The sequence below is a fragment of the Cibotium barometz genome, chromosome 30, assembly GCF_041138505.1.
Source record: "Cibotium barometz isolate CiBa-2024 chromosome 30, ASM4113850v1, whole genome shotgun sequence".
Classification (NCBI taxonomy): Eukaryota; Viridiplantae; Streptophyta; class Polypodiopsida; order Cyatheales; family Cibotiaceae; genus Cibotium; species Cibotium barometz.
Genome location: NC_141075.1, coordinates 9,275,275 through 9,292,524, shown reverse-complemented (window position 1 = coordinate 9,292,524; position 17,250 = coordinate 9,275,275).

The window sequence follows — 17,250 nt, the reverse complement described above, 5'->3', positions numbered from 1 at the left end:
TTTTTTGCACATTTATATGCCCAATTCTCTTATGCCAAATGTCTTTATCTGCAACAACTCCTGAACCATTTATAAACATTGTAGCACTCACTTCAAGCATATTTACATTCAATGTAAACATTCTGCCCACTTTGTTGCCTTTTGCAACCAACCTACACTTATTTTTAAAGTCTTCTACTAAACTAGACTTGCAAACCCTGCTCAATCATTTGGCTAAAAGAAACCAGATTCTTTGTAATGTTCGGAATATGAAGTACATCTGCAAGGTACTTCACCTTACCATCCTACATAGACAATGGCACATCTCCAACATGGGCAATTGGATGAGCAGTGTCATTCCTTGTTTCAACAAAACCAAGTCTTTCAAGACTCTTCATTTCCTTGAACCACTCACCATGACTTGTCATGTGGTTCGAAGCACCTGAATCAACATACTATACATCATCCTTACATGTTACTACATCATTTCCAGACACAGCATTAACCACATGTTGCATAACAAACAACCTCTCATTATTCTCATTATTTCTGCTAGAGGATGCATAGTTGTTTTGCTGCACTTTTCCATTTCACATGTCACTCTGTTTCTTATAGTAATCTGCATGCACATGTCCAGGCTTACCATAGTAAAAACAACCTCGTGTATATGCTGCCTTTGCCAATTACCAAGACCTCGTTGACTCCCCATGCCTCTAAACTGGCCTCTTCCACCTATGTGTTGTTGTGAATCCTGGGACTGCTGCTGCTGCTACTGAGACGATGATTTCGATTACCTGTTCGGCCACCACCTTGGCCACGTCCATGACCTCTACCTCTTCCTCTACCTGAACTTGTGTAGAAGGTCTGCTGCTCTGAAATGTTTTTGTTTTGTGAAGACTGTTGATCTTCACCCAAATTCTTCTCTCCAATGATTAGCATTGACACCAAATCTGTGAAGTTGGGAATGTTCTCCCGAGTTTGAATAGACGTCTTGAATGCCTTGTATTGTGGCCCGAGACACACTTCCACATTATCATCATCATTAACAGAAACACCAATTGATGCAAGGGATTCCACAATGCCCTTGATCTTCAAGGCATAATCATTCACAAACATATTTTTCTTCTCCACGGTATGAAGCTCATTCTTCAACTGAATCTTTCGTGCCTTGGTGTTGGTTTCATACAGCTTCACCAAGGTATCCCATGCCTTCGTAGGTGACTTAGCATCCTGTATATACCCAATCACACTATTGTATTCTGTCATCCAGCTGTACTATACTGCACCCAAAATTGTCACAACCAATGACCTCAATTTGCATACATACACCCAATGGCAACTTCAAGACCTCTTTGCAGTACCACAGTGTCTGCACAACTAATCGCCCTTCCTGCAATTCCAAAAACAGAGTTCTGCAAAGAATCGAAACTTACCCGCAGTGCCCGTGATGAACGCCTGCGAACTGAAAAACAGAGGTCCAGATGATCCCAAAACGCATTTTCGAGCCAAAAAATTCTATGGCTCTCCTCCCGCGAAGAAAGCTCCTCAATCGGAGTTCGTTTGCCGATGCCTCCCGAAGAGCTCCCGACAAGGGTGTAGTAGCCAACACAAAAGGGGAAGAGTAGATGAAGCCCTTACCCTTGTACTGCTTCCTGTGCTTCTCTTTCTTGTCGCTCAGCCCTTAGCATAAACCGGGCTTTGATACCATGAAAAGGTGTAGGGGAGAAGAGAGCTTGAGCTCTTGCAAGCACACACACACTCTTACAAACCCTAGAAGAGAACACACAAGGTGAGAGGCTGAAAATTCTTCTTCTTCTTCACATGACAAAAGAGGTCTACAAAGAAGATAAAGTGACTAACACACATAATAGAGTATATACAAGAGGTCCATAATGTGAACACGCTAAGTGGAGTGGGTAGGTGTGGACTAGTTGGTGTAGTCCAGTTGTAGAATCTCTGGGGAAGATATGTCGGTGCCAGCTACCAAACCCGTCACATTGATGTAAATGTCGAACAGTCATGCAGGCTACTTGTGAGTGTCAGCTCATGTTGAGCTTGACATCTCAACATGTGGGAGTCCTATTCATAATTTAAACTGTAGTCTCGGACAATTGCTTTAGCCTAATAATGGTGAGGCATGCTCTTCTCAACCATCAATGCACGAGCAATCTTTTGCAATGTGTTTATTCTTCCTCTCACAATTTCTTTAACCCAATAATGGTGAGGCATGCTCTTCTCAGCCCCACCATCAATGCACGAGCAACCTTTTTTGTGTGTGCCTATTTTTTCTCTCAGCAGCAGCAGCAACATTTTACTATGAAGCGTACTTACATGTGAATTGCCTCTGAATTCCATGCTTTCTAAAATACCCTCACTGAACTCATTGGAGAAGTACTCTCCCCCTCCCTCTAACCTTTGGCACTTAACTTACAAAACTGTTTACTTTTTAGCCAACATTTTGAAATTATGAAAGTGAGTAAACACTTCACTTTTCTCTTTTATGAATAGATCCACACCTTCCTTGTGTAGTCTCATCAATGAAAGATACATATTAATGACATCCTCCCATTGATGTCATCTTTGTCGACTCCCATACATCTGAGTGCATCACATCAAGTGCTCTCTTATTTACATTCTTATCATGTGGAGATATATTCTTTGTTTACGTTCCAAACTGACATGCTTCACATAATTCATGCATTCCATCCACCTTAAACTTTGGCAAAACTATAATAATTTTTGAATTCTGCATAGACTTCAAACCTCATGACCAGTACATCTATATTGGCCACAACACCTGCACCTTATGCAAACATAGCAGCTTTCACCTCAGGCATGCTTACATCCAAAGTAAACATTCTGCCAACTCTTTTACCCTTTGCAACTAAACGGCATTTATTATTGAAGTCCTTAACATAGCAGCACTCAAGGTTAAAGGGTACTTACAAACCTTGCTCAATCATCTGTCCAACAAAAACCAAATTCTTTGTTATGTAGTACATAAAGTGCATTAGCCAAGTATCTTTCTTTCCATCTTGTATACCTCATGGCACATTCCCAATGTGAGCAATAGGATGAGTTGTGTCATCCCCCGTCTCTATATAATGTGGTTTTTCTAAATTTTTGACATCTCTAAACCACTTAAATGATAGGTCGTTGGTGGTTAGAGGCTCTCAAATCCACATACCATACATTAACACCATTTTTGCATGTATCTATGTAGTCACTAAATTTAACATGTGTTGCATAACAAACAAATGCTCACATCTATCTTCAGCCTCCTTGCTTGAAGATGTAGAATTGTTTTGCTGTAACTTGCCACTTTTTATGTTACTTTTCTTCTTACAATATTCTGTTGCAAAGTGACTTAGTTTGCCACAATAAAAGCAATCCTTTGAACCTGATCCAAATTGCTATCTTTTCTAATTGTCTTAGTCTCTCTGGCTCTCCCCTGCCTTGAGACTCATCTCTTTCACCTGTGTGTGTGTTTATTGCTGCATCATGCGAATCATTAATATCCATAATTTTGATTTCCAAAATAGCCACTACCTTGGCCTCTATCGTGACTTCTACCTCTTCCTCTACCTGAATTTGAGTAGAATGCATGTTCTAAAGTGTTCTTACTTTGGGAGGAAAAGTCTTCACCCAAAGACTTCTCTTCTATTGATTAACATAGGCACCAAATCTCATAAGTTAGGAACAACAATAATGGTCTTGAATGGCTTGTAGTCTTTGTGAAGAAGCCCATTCAAATATATGCTCACACTAAGTCATCGTCTTCCATTGAGACATTAATAGATCCAAGGGATTCAACAATACCCTTGATCTTCAATGCATACTCATTGATGGACATGTTCTTCTTCTCCAATATATATAGCTCTTGTTTTGGCTGCAACTTCCTTGCCTTTGTGTTTGTCTAGAATATCTTCACTAGGTCTTACTATACAACTGCTAGAGTGTTGGCATCCTGTATATGCCCTCATAGTGTCTATCACACTAATTGAAAGCCAATACATGAATTTCCTTATACCCTCGTTCCAATCTTTGAATGCCTTTATCTTTGTTGCAGTAGCGTTCTCTTCAGACAATTCCAAAGACTCCTCATTGTCTCCTTCAACATAGTCTCAAAATCCTTTTTCCATTAGGAAATTAGTCTGATTCTGAAATTCCACGCATGGAAGTTATTCTTGTCAAGCTTCTCACTGATAATTTGGTTGATGTTGTTAGACATCTTTGTTTGTAACAACCAGAAATATGCAAATAAACAATTTCTAAATGCATCCTACAACACAACAGTATCTAGTGTAACTCGTGTAACAGTACTTCTGTACAATATATATGATACAACACATGACCAAAGTACAAGTACATATACCCGTAATTAGCAATAGATGTATACTATTTGCACACCTAAAATGCACACCTACACATTGCAATAACCAAAGTTCGGACGACAGAGACTAGAACTTCCTAAAAGTGTCCAAAACACCTTGCAGTGGTCAAATGGAGGCTGAAATACATCCAAAACACAAATTTGGCTACAAAATTTCAGTACAAAGTACTACATATAATATAAGTACTTCCACACCTATAAAGACAATTCCTTAATCATCGGAGACTTGTAGCTCCTAGAGCTACCTAGGGGTGTCATACCAAAACAAGAAGGGGAAAAGATGATGATGCTCTTACCCATGTACTGCTTCCTTTGCCTTCATAGCTTCCTTTGCTTGTCACCTTCATAGCTTCTTTTTCTTGTCACTCATCTCCTTACCACCACGAAAACATTGAGGGAGGAGAGAGAGCTTGAGCTCTTGCACACACACACTCTCACAATAATGGATAAGACACATACATAGATGGAAGATTGAAATCTTCTTATACTTGCTGCTCTCAAAAGAGGTCTACAAAAGATAAGTGAAAATCAATGTAAGTACTAGAGTGCTATGTACAGGCGGTCCATAATGTGAACATGCTAAGTAAGTGAGCTCGCAAGATAAGTATGCCATAACTCAGTTGGACTAGGTAGGTATAGTTCAATTGTAGAATCAATAGCAAAGATCCATCGTATCAACTACCAAACACACCCAATGGTGTAAAGATAGAATGGTCACCTAGGCACGTCATGAGTGTTAGCTCGTGTTGATCTTGAAATCTTAACATAATCATGAGAGCAATGCTAAGGAAAATATGCTATACATACTCTGTGTATGCTCTATACTATATGAAGTATGCATGCTCTATACTCTATGCATGCTCTATGCTCTATACATGTATAGAGAATGCATACTCTATGCATGCTCTATGCTCTATACATGTATAGAGAATGCATACTCTATGTATGTGTAAAGAGTATGCATGCTCTATGCATACATAAAGAGCATGCATACTTTGTACATGCTTTATACATACATAGAGTATACATGCATAAAGAGTATGCATGCTTTCATTTGTGACACACTTCGCATGACTTCTTAAATACACTTACTCCCAAATATACTTACATTATGGATTTTTTAAATGGTCTCATAGTTGTTGAACTTGGTTTAATACTATGTAGTAGTTCTCCCTTTAGAGCTTCTTCCAATCTTTTGTTGGTCATTCTTTTCAAATATAACAGACTTAATATGCTTTCATTTGTGTAATTTTGAACCCAATTTACATGATTTTATTTGTGTATTTTTTAGCCTTTCCCTTCTCTAATTTGAGTTATAAAGTTGTAAAACTCAACAAAAAAACTAAAACTCAAAAAATCTAACCATATCATATAGGTGCTCTTACTTGCTTTTGCAATTAAGAGAGGTTGAGAGAAAAAATGAGCGAGAAGAGGGGAAAGAGGCGCTTACAAAAAAAAACAAAAAAAAACCTAAATTAATTAAAAAATCTTGAGAATATTAACAAAATCTTGCAAAGTAGACCTTACTTACTTAAAATAGCAAATCTGCAGTGGAGAGGTGAGGGAGGGATGGTCAAGAGGTGAGGGAGGCAAGAGAGACAAAGAAATAGCAGGAGAGGCTCTGTTCCAAAAGTAAAGGCGTTCGGGTTTTTAAATATCTCGCTATCAGTATTACGATAAAACAAGCATCAATATGTGTTTTACCCAGTGTTAGTATGATCATCGACATCAATATATGCATTGGTATTATTGCCTCAAGGATGCATGTTTTAAGAATAAAACGGGTCAACAATATGTTAAGAATAATACCAATTCATGTATTGATGTCGACGATCATACTGACACTAGGTAAAACACATATCGATTCTTTTTTTGTCGTAATACTGATAGTGAGAAATTTAAAAACGAAGAGGGATTACATGTTTTATTAACAAAACGGTCAACAATATACTCTTAATACCCACCTAGCCTCAAGGATGAAGATCATTATTTACACTATGTCAAAGCCGTGAGAGCTACAAAGAGGAGTTTTATTCCAACTAGAAGGATCTAATAAAGAAACCATGTCATGCTGTCTTGAAAATAGATCCTGAAATTGCTAAAACCTTAGCAAAGGAGAATTCCATTGATTCAGACTCAATTGACTCCAAAAAGACTTCCAATTCTCGATGAAGAAGACAAAATAAAGTTATACATGAGGGACAAATCGAGGAGGAATCTCAAGAAGTGAGTTCCACAGTGTGACTAAGAAGAGGATTAGAGACAAGTCCCCTCACATTATAGGAACTACAAGATTGAGAACAGAAAGGTTGGCACACTGATACCAAAGTAGAAAAATAAAAAGAATTAAGGAAGAAGATCCCAAACAAATTGACTAAGTACTACTAGGGGAAGAGCCCAAAAAGGTTTGGTTATCTCTATTAATTTAACCCCTAAGGAGGAGAAAAAACTAACAAAGTTACTCAAATAGTACAGAGATGTATTTACATGGAGTTACTCAGATCTCAAGGGAGCCCCTCCAGAAGTTTGCCAGCATATAATCCCTATGATGCAAGGCTAGATCAACAAAAGCTGTACACATATAATGAAACCTATCCCAAGACTATCAACACATATGAGAAAGAGGTCGACAAACTTATTTTTGTAGGTTTCATATATGAGATCGAGCACACAAATTGGGTTTTATCGATGGTTATAGTACCAAAAAAGAATGGCAAGATCCATGTATATGTGACTATGAAAAAGGTAAATGATGTTGTCACCTCGATGAGGAATCACTACCCACTGCCTTACAATGAATGCACTTGAAAGAGTAGTAAAGAAAGAAGCCTACAGCTTCTTAGATAGATTTTTTTGGGTACAACCAAGTATCCATAGATCTTAAAGACCAACACAAGACTTCCTTTACTGTAGAGGATGGGACTTTTGCTTATAAAGTGATGCTGTTTGGACTCACAAATGTGCCAGCTACATTTAAATGATTGATGTACATAAATTCTTAAAGGTCTTCATGGATGACCTCTATGTAAACTCAAAGATGAGAAGAGAGCACATCCCACATCCTTGCAGAGAAAGTGTTCAAAAGATGTAAATATTATAGGCTATGCCTAAACGTAGAAAGATGTAAATTCATGGTTAGGCGTGGGAGAATCCTAGGACAAATGTTATCCAAAAATGGGATCACGACCGATGAAGGGAAGATCCGAGTTATTATAAAATTTGAGAGACCAGAAATCCCAAAGGCTGTCTAAAGATTTATGGTACATACGGGGTATTATAAAAGGTTTATATTCATGTATGCAAAAATTGTTAGGCCTCTATATGCCATGTTAGTCTATTTTATGTGGAGAGAGGAATGCAAGAAAGCATTTCATAGTTAAAGCAAGCTTTAGTCTCAACTCCAATTTTGAGAGCTCCAAGGTGGGATATTATTTTCCATGTGCACATTGATGCATCGTCTTATGCCATAGGATGCATATTAACTCAACCAGGAGAAAGGAGCATGGATTTTGCTATGCTAGTAGTAGGCAGTTAAACGAGCTAGAGAAGAATTATATGACCATTGAGAGGGAAGGATTGTCGATGGTATATGCTATAAAGAAGTCTTACCATTATCTGGTGAACAAATCGCGTACTGCAGGAGGGCGGATCACAAGGTGGTTATTGCTTCTTCTTGAGTTTGATTTCACTTTGTCTCGGTAAGAAAAGAATCAACCCACCTAAGAGCTAATCATATGCCAAGAATCTTGAGTGGAGAGACAACAAGGGATTTGAGGATGATCTTCCAAATTCTCCCCTCTATTCCAAATCAGCTTAGTAAATGAAGCTATGAAATTACTTAGTTCTTGAGTCATGAATTCCCTTTGGATCAATGTCCTTAAAAAGGAAGAGACATTTGGTCAAGACCGAAACCCCTTACATCTCGGGGAAACTCTATAAAAAAGGGAGATATGACATCCTAAGACTCTTTGTGTGTAAGGATGAGTACATTGATATTCTTGAACAAGCTCATACAGGAGGGAGGGAATTTTGGGACTGAAATCACTACTCATAAAGCCCTCTATGCTAAAATATGGTGGGCCAACACTCTTTGGAGACGCTATAGAATATGTCAAAAGATGTGATGATTGTTAGTGCTTCATAATACAACAACAAAGAGATAGGATGCCCTTACTATCATGTCTATCAAGTCATTTGCTAAGGGGGAATGGATTTTGTTGGACCCTTTATCCCTGTAGTGAAAAGCATGCAAAGCACAATATATCATCATAGCTATGGAATATGTAACCAAATGGGCTGAGGCTAAGGACACAGTTCAAGGCTTACACCATGATGACTGTTGCCAAGTTCCTCTCTATGAAAACATCATCGCAAGGTTTGGATGTCCCCTAGAGCTCATAAAAGTGATCGAGGGACTCATTTCTTAAATGAGTTGGCGGAGTTTCAATTAGAAGAATTTATGGTCACCCCACTATAAATCTTCCCCTTATTATCCACATATAAATAGACAAACTGGGAGCACAAAAAGGGTCTTATGTGTAGTGGTTCTCAAAAATAGTCAAAGCTTAGACTGGGAATAAAAGCTTCGATCAACACTATGGGCATATTGAACTACCTATAAAATGTAGACTTATAACTTGGTTTTCGGACTAGATACAATTCTCCCTCCAGAATTTATGATCCCAACTTTGAGGGTAGAAAAATAAATGGAACAGACTAGCCATGAGTTATTTGAATAACTCATAGAACTTAAAAAACAAGATGAGGTCAAGCTACACTCGTTAGTGGGCATGTATGTTGAAAAGAAAAGAAGAAAAAGATGGTTTGATTCAAACATCAAGACCAAGAGGTTCAAGGTAGGGGATTTGGTCCTACGTTATAACCTCAAGAAAAACAAATGAAAACTCAAGCTTAGAGGGATGGGCCCTTTTAGATCTATGAACTGACTTTGGGAAGAGTTGTCTGCTTATAAACATTTGATGGGGTCCAAATGGAAAGATTCCTCTATGGGAGAAAGCTTAGAAAGTTCTACGAACCTCTCTCCTATGAAAAATCTCCACCAAGCTAAGGAAGGAAATAAAAAGAAGAAATTAAGCTCGACGTGAAGCCAAGGTATGTAAGGGGAAAGCTAAAATGTGTAGGGGCATTTTATCTATCCACATAGCTAATGTAAACACTGATGAGACAGAGAAGAAAATGTGAAGCCAAGGCACATAAGGAGAAAGCTAAAATGTGTAGGGGTATTTTACCTATCCACATAGCTAATGTAAACATTGATGAGATGGAGAAGAAGATGTGAAGCCTACAGGCTTTTCTTGGACTTCCCCACCAACATAAAAGGTATAGCTAAGCTTACTCTACTAGATATTGGAGCAGGAAAAACCTCATGTCCTATGAGACATGGATCTCATTAGGGAAACCAGTCCTTGAGCCCATAAAGGCCTAGTATAAACTATTTCAAGACTATATAATGAGTGTGAAGGTGTTGTAAAACTTAAGTTCCACATAAACTCTTATCCTGTGGAAGGTAGTTTATTTGTCATGGTTGCAATAACTATGCTGGAAGAAGTCACCCTTGAAAGAGGGTGGATTGCTAAGCATGACTACAATAGTGATTGAAGGAGGACAGGGACTGTAACTCTCAAATTTGAGCAAAGAACCATGAGTGTCCTTCTTGGAGAAGGAGAACCATGATGAATCTCCTCAGAGATCCAAAAATTTCTCGTGCTACTACAAGAAGGTCCGATTGAGCCGAGAAGTTCGATCATCTGAAAACTCCAAGTCTCATCAAAATAACCCCAACCCTTCCCAACTCTACTACAAATAGGGACCGACACGGCAAAAGCTAAACCTAAGGCACAAAATCCCAAGCCAAAACCAAGGAGGAACCGTGGTAGGAGAAACTAAAAAATAGCCAAAGAATTAGCAATCCATGCTGCCTCCACTGCACTTACGGGTAAACTTTGACGAGTATGGATACCAAATGTCAACAAGTCTAACAGTTATACCCCATACCTCTCCAAAAACCAAGGTAAAGCAATCAACAAAGGTGTGGATCCCAATGAAAGCGAGTATAACAAACCTACAATAGACCGCATATGACAAGCTAGTATAGATCCTAAAGTGAGGGAGAAATATTAGGTAAAGAAATGATCCAGTCACTAGTTCTAGAGCCTCTACCTCTAGAATTAGTTCATCTAGACCCCACATTTCTAGATGTGTAGTGAAGGAGGACTCAATGGAAGTCGAAATTTTACCTTCCATGGGTCATCATAGTCAACATAATATTTTCTTTGAGGTGATTACCTTGCATTGCCTTCTAGGGAAGATTCAGTGAACCTCCCTTACATGACCTCCCCCCTTACATGATGGTAGGTCCTAGTCCACACCCCCATGAGTGCCCCCATGAGTGAGTGTAAATATCACTCGTGAGATATAACATGCCTCACAAGCCTTCTTGTCCTCAAAAGTTTGAGTCTCGAGAAGTTCTCTTTTATTAAAAAAAATCTCAACTTTGGAGAGACTTGTTCACAATGATGAATGGGAATCTAAGAGACCAAACCTATGAACTTGAAGGGGAGGAGAATAAGCCATGTCCCATTGAGCACTTTCTTTCCATACCCAAAACTAAGGACAATTAAAAGTGCCCATGAGAAAAGCTTGGACATTATTTTAAAAGCGATAATATGAATACCATGTTACCTTTCGTTGAAGTGCTAGTAGCTCGCCCTCTTCCACATGGGCAACAATCCAAAACTTTCTTAATATCTCTTTATAAATATCTACATATGCAACTGATGTGGCAGCTATTGCTACATATGCACTTGTTGTGGATTCCTTCCAATTTCTACACAAAAGTTTGTGATGTTCATGGAATTGTGGTTTGATACATCACCTTGAATCCTCTACCGTATTCATTTCCCAATGGTGGAAACCATACATCCTTTCTTTCACATCCACCATTGTACACAGTCCTGATAACTAGCCAATATTTCTCAAAGCCACAAAATTATGGCTTTGAAAAACTTTTTTTTTCCATTTGAAGCTTCTAGAATGGAAAAACTTTTTTTTTTCCATCTGAAGCTTCTAAAATGGACATTCTAGAATCCTCTACAAGCACGGAATAAAATACTTTGCAAAAAAGAGTATTTACATCTTCTTTTCAAGCAATGAATCCATGCCACTATCTAGTCTCTTGTAATCATTTCTTGTGCTACTCTACACCACTCTCGTATCGTCTCTTTTGTTTCAAAGGGATTATTATGTCCAACATGAAGCTTCTAGTTATCAATTGCAGCACCCACTTTTTTACAAGCAACATATCCTAGTAATACATCATGTGTTCTATGTTTTTGAAAGATGCATTTGCATTCAGTTTGGCTCACATTGACGAGTGTTGCCTCTATTTTTGAATGAATCAAACATTGCTAGAGCTGAAAAAATGGAAAGTTATAACACATTCATGAATCTCTTTCCTTCTCATCGTGAAATTCTTTTCATCGACATCATATAAGTGAGGTCCACCCTCAGTATTGTATTATTGGATGTGTGCTGAGTGACCAGACCCGACACCTAAGTAAGAGGAGAATCCTGGATGGTTAGATGCATTATCTTCTAGAGTGAGATCATCACCAATAAATCTCCCAGATTTTAAGTGCATTTGGTCTAAATGGGCTAATTTCGATACGTAACGGAGAGAAGGATCTTGGATGGTTAGTTACATTATCTTCTGGAGTGAGATTGTCACCAATCACTCTCCCAGATTCCAGATTTTAAGCTCCATGTCGTCTAGAGAGGCCAAATTCCACTCACCACACTAGTTCAACATTTTATCAACTTTTTGGTTTCCACATAAATGAGTTTTTTATGGGTGTCATGGGCGTGAAAATCCAAAGTTTTTCACAATGATGATTCTACTTTGCAACTTGTGTTTTTTCAATGTAGTAAGTATGCACGATACTCCAATAATCCAAATATGGACCCGATCTTGAGTTTTTTATGACGTGAAAAACTACTTGGTTTTTCACCAGCATGAAAAAATATGCACTTTTGAATTTTAATTTAGAGGTCTATATTGATGCACACATTAGTCTTTGCTGTGTTGAATGATGATTTAGGTCACAAATCTTTCCTTAATCAGTAGATTTTGAGTTTTTCAATCACGAACGCGAAAAGCTAATATTTAGTTTTTCATGCACATAAAAAAGCAAATTTTTAAGGATAAGAATAAGATTCTTTCAAGTATGGACTTTCTATATTTGGCAAGGCAATCCCTTCAATCAAAGCATGATTTTAGGGAGTTTTTCACTAATGTGAAAAATGATTTTCACTGGCATGAAATAAATATAATGGACATGAAAAATCAATAGATATTAATTTACTGATTTAGAAGGTTAGAGTAGTGCTTTTCATGTCCAAATTCCCACCTTGAGCCACTTTGTATGGGATCTTGGATTAGTCTACATCGACTTTCCATGGGCTTCATCGATGCCACCTTCTACATCAACATACCATTCCTTAGCGTTTACTAGAGCACCTAATCTTACATTTGGGATCCTGACATGCACCTTTGGGGGGCCCTTGAGTTCCCTTGTTTCATTTGGGATCCCAGTGGATACAATCAGCTTTTGAGGTGGGTAAGCACCCCTCACTTCCTATTTTTTCACCCTTCTATACACTCTTGAGGTTGAGGAGCTTCCATCGCTTCACTTTTTTGGTGCATGGATCCTCTTCATTGACACATCTTATGGATCCTTTGGGTTTGGGTCATGCTCTAGTAAGATTGCCGACCCAGCAGGGGCACCAAAAATGTTATTGCCTATTTTAACTCTCTCCTGAACTACCAAATTTACAAACAAAGAGCCCCAAAGAGCACAAACAAGTTACAACGGTCATGAGAAACTTACCTTGGTTCCTCCCTTTGAAGCCATCCAATGTTGACCGAGATGGTTACCATCTCCTCTCCTTTGAGCACTCTCTTCCTTTTTCTCTCACAAAGGAAGTTGCTTCATCTTCCTACAAAGGGCTCACACACCTCACGATCTACTCTCACTCATACTAAGTGTAGATAGGAACATGAGCTAAGGAGCATTGTAATCTCTCTCTCTCTCTCTCTCTCTCTCTCTCTCTCTCTCTCTCTCGTATAGTAAAGAGCAAAGAGCAAGTAGAAGGCTTGAAAAATCGTTTAGCACAAAAGAGGGATTGTGTCCATTCATTATGAGATAATGTCTTATGTAAACTAGTTCTTATTCACACAAAACTCTTAAGTTAACTATTTGAGTTTGGGGGTGGCTAATTTTCTCATAAATGTTACAACTTTTATAGTGCCTTTTCTTATTCTTCACTCTCATGTACGACGGAGAGGGTCTAGTTAACCCAAAACAGGGTTAAGAGAGGCTCATCCTCATCCTTAAGCCACCCGCATCAATTTTTTAAGCCTCTAAAAAGCATCACAAAGCTCATAAAATGACACGTGCCCATCTCCTCTACATGCTTTGAGAACTCATTCTCACCGCTCTAGGAAAGACAAGATCTCTTCCTTCAACTTTTATATTCTTATTAAAAATGAGGTGTTTCTCACTATTTTTTAGAAATTCCTCACCATTTCTATCTTTTATATTCTTATTAATCACACAGGTCTCGAGAGGGCTCTGCATGTTCTATGTGAATTCCTCTATTATTTATTATTGCTTTCTCACGCCTCCATTGTATAGTAAAAAGGCACCGCTTATTTTATGTATATTACTCTCTTAATTTGTTGCTGGGACTCGTGAAGTGAAAGGTGATTCTTCTGCCTCCTGATTTCACTTTGATTGCCAAAGAACTGCAATATCCTGTTTCTCCTATCCAATAAGATTTGTGAAAAAGAAAGAAATAATGCAATTTCAAAAGATTTCAAAGTTATTTAGACCTTGCATATGAACATCCCCTTAAGAAATTAAAATTAGGGTTTTTTTATAAATTTAACCTCAGGCTTTTCTTTTCTTCATTTTCTTTCTGTGTATCTGCACAAATCACGCGGCTGGCGATTTCTACTTCTACAGGTGACGTGTAGATCGATGGATAGCTTGATGGCAGTTTAATTCAGGGCTGCTTTTGCTTATTCAAGTCGGGCTCCGTGGAATGGGAACACTAAATTTGCAACCTCACAAGAAGGCAAGACTATAATTAAAGAACATAAACTTATAATGATTGATTGTGTGTAAAACATGGGCTTGGGCTTTGCTTAAACAACCCCCACATCGGAGTGTCAAAGGTCTTCCAAGACCTTCGATAAATCTTCATACCCCTATCCATTATAATTATCATCATATATGAACCTCAGCCACAACCACACAGTGGACCGACATCTATACAAAATGAGAATGTGTTCCTAGGTGCTAAATAAGTGAACATTATCTTTCATACAAGAGTATCAGAGACGATAGTAGTAGTAATAGAGTGAGTGGTGGAAATGGCAGGGAAAGTGGTATGAGGATTCATAGGCTCGTGACTCGATTGGTCCACAGTAGCGATGAAATGCTTGATATAACGAGAACCCATCCATACAAGCTTCTCTTGTCACCAAGCTTAATGGTACCCTCCAAGACTAAACAATCGACAACTATCATGGACAAGAATGAATACTTAACACTTTTGTTTAATGTGCATTTTGAACATAACTTTTTCCTTACTTGCTACTTTTTTGTCATTGGGTGTGCATCATGGATGTGCATAAGGTGGGTACGCATATATGGAATCCAAATTTAGGATGTTGTCCATACATACACACACACAATTTTTATTTCATCACAACAACGGTCACCTACTAAGGGTTGTGTGGGAACATGATTGTTGATCAGTGAATGCAAGGTAAGATCCAAAAGAGCATCAAAGAAGACAAACTTGAGATACCTTTTGAATGCAAAAGTTTTCTTAAAGTAAGGAAGAATATTATACAACATGCATGCACATGACATTTCACGTGAAAAGCCAAAAGTTACTTGAATCATAAAAGATAATAGGAATCACTCCATTTTTAACTGCTTAGCTCTGTAAATGTATATACCTATCCTTCAATTATCCATCTACTTTAGTTCTCCATGGATTCATCAATCCATCAATTTAGCCTTCAACCTACATATTAGAGGTGGTACAATACATTAAATAGTTTCATCAATCAAGAGGGAATATGCTTGGAGGAGAACGTTAGCGTCAACATAGTCAAAAAATGATAATCTTTCCAAAGAAGCAAGGTCGCGTGACCTGATTGCGATTGGGCAGGTCAAGGTCTCACCAACTCGAAGGGCATTCCAAGTGCCCAACATACTATGAGATCCCAGAGAGATTCCACTGCCTTTACTGAGAGGGATTTTTTTTGCGGAGGATCACTCATTTCTCAAGACTAGAGATGCTTTGATGGAGCTCCAACAAACATAAGGACTCTCTCCCCAGTCCCAACTGAGTTAGTGTAGTGGTCAAAGCTTGTGACTTGTAACCTCTAGGTTATGAGTTCAAGTCCCACTAGGCTCTCTCATGTTATAAAGGGACACCTATGCTCGCTTGATGTGTTTGGTTGCTCGGGCTCTTGCCCCTTGAACACTTGAGTGACTCCTCCTCCTCGGGTGGTGGATCACCCGAGATAGGAGGATCCATACGAGACCCCTCCGCTGTTCCAGCGCTCGACTCATCGCGGTGGTCATGGGGGATGCCTAATTCGTGGCTCTTGCCCGATGGTGCGTGGCCCTTGCCCGACCATGATAATTGGCTAATTGTTGGAAGGGGAAATCGGCTCCACCCACTTGAGTGGGCCCCGGGTGTGTACGAAAAAAAAAAGGACTTTCTCCCCAAACAGAGTAGAGCCCAACCCAAGGACACCTCCTAGCTGACACCTGTTCAAGTATAGGACGGCAGTACCAACTGACAACAGGATACCCAAACCTGCCAGATCCACACAGGAGGACCAGACCCCACCCTGCGTCAACCCATGATCTACCTCGGCCTTCCGGAGTTCCATGGACACTGCTCACCAGCTACAGTGCACTCAATGTCCACAACAGAAACCCTCCATGCGACTACTACAATTCAAGGAGATTATCTAGCCACATACAAACACCTTCCCACTAGCAGTGGACATGGCAAGTCTCTACAATCATTAACTCCCCTATGCTGGACATCCTAGATGGATGAGATAACACCATATCAACATTAACTCTCTTGCATTGTAACGATATGGAGATGTACCTTTTAAATGCTCCACATGGCACCCATGACGATGATGTTTCTAGTCCGCATGGCACCCACGATGATGATGTTTCTAGTTCAGTTCTTTTGCTTCCATGATCATGTTATCTCATGGAACTATTGTAACACTTTTTGGTCTCATAGACCCTTTGGGTCATTTGTAGACGTTCTCTCTCTCTCTCCCCCTTTGCAACACCCTCCTTGTCTGTATAAATATAATAAAACCATTTTTCTTGGGTTTTTCTCTTTACATCCAGGTAGCCATCTTATCATTCAATCAATCAAAACAAATTATCAAATGTATTTAACCAAATTTCAAACTGAATGTGCATGTCTTCAATGTACAAAAACATAAAAATTCACTCTTACCTGTTTGCAACGTATTCTCTCTCAAACCATAGAATGACAGCAATAGGATCCATAGCTCACCAAAATTAGAAAGAGGGAACTCTCACCAAAAATGGGAGAGAAAGGGAGGTGTGTGACTCTCTAGAAGTCACTGGGTGACAAAAACCAAAATAGGCACCAATATTGCTCATGCATGGGAGCTCGTCTGTGTATGGTTCCTCCTCTGATAGGCATGAAGGCTTGACAACCACATGAAACGATAAACCCAAGATGTTAGAGAATGTCTAGATTAGCCAGCCTGCGGTTTA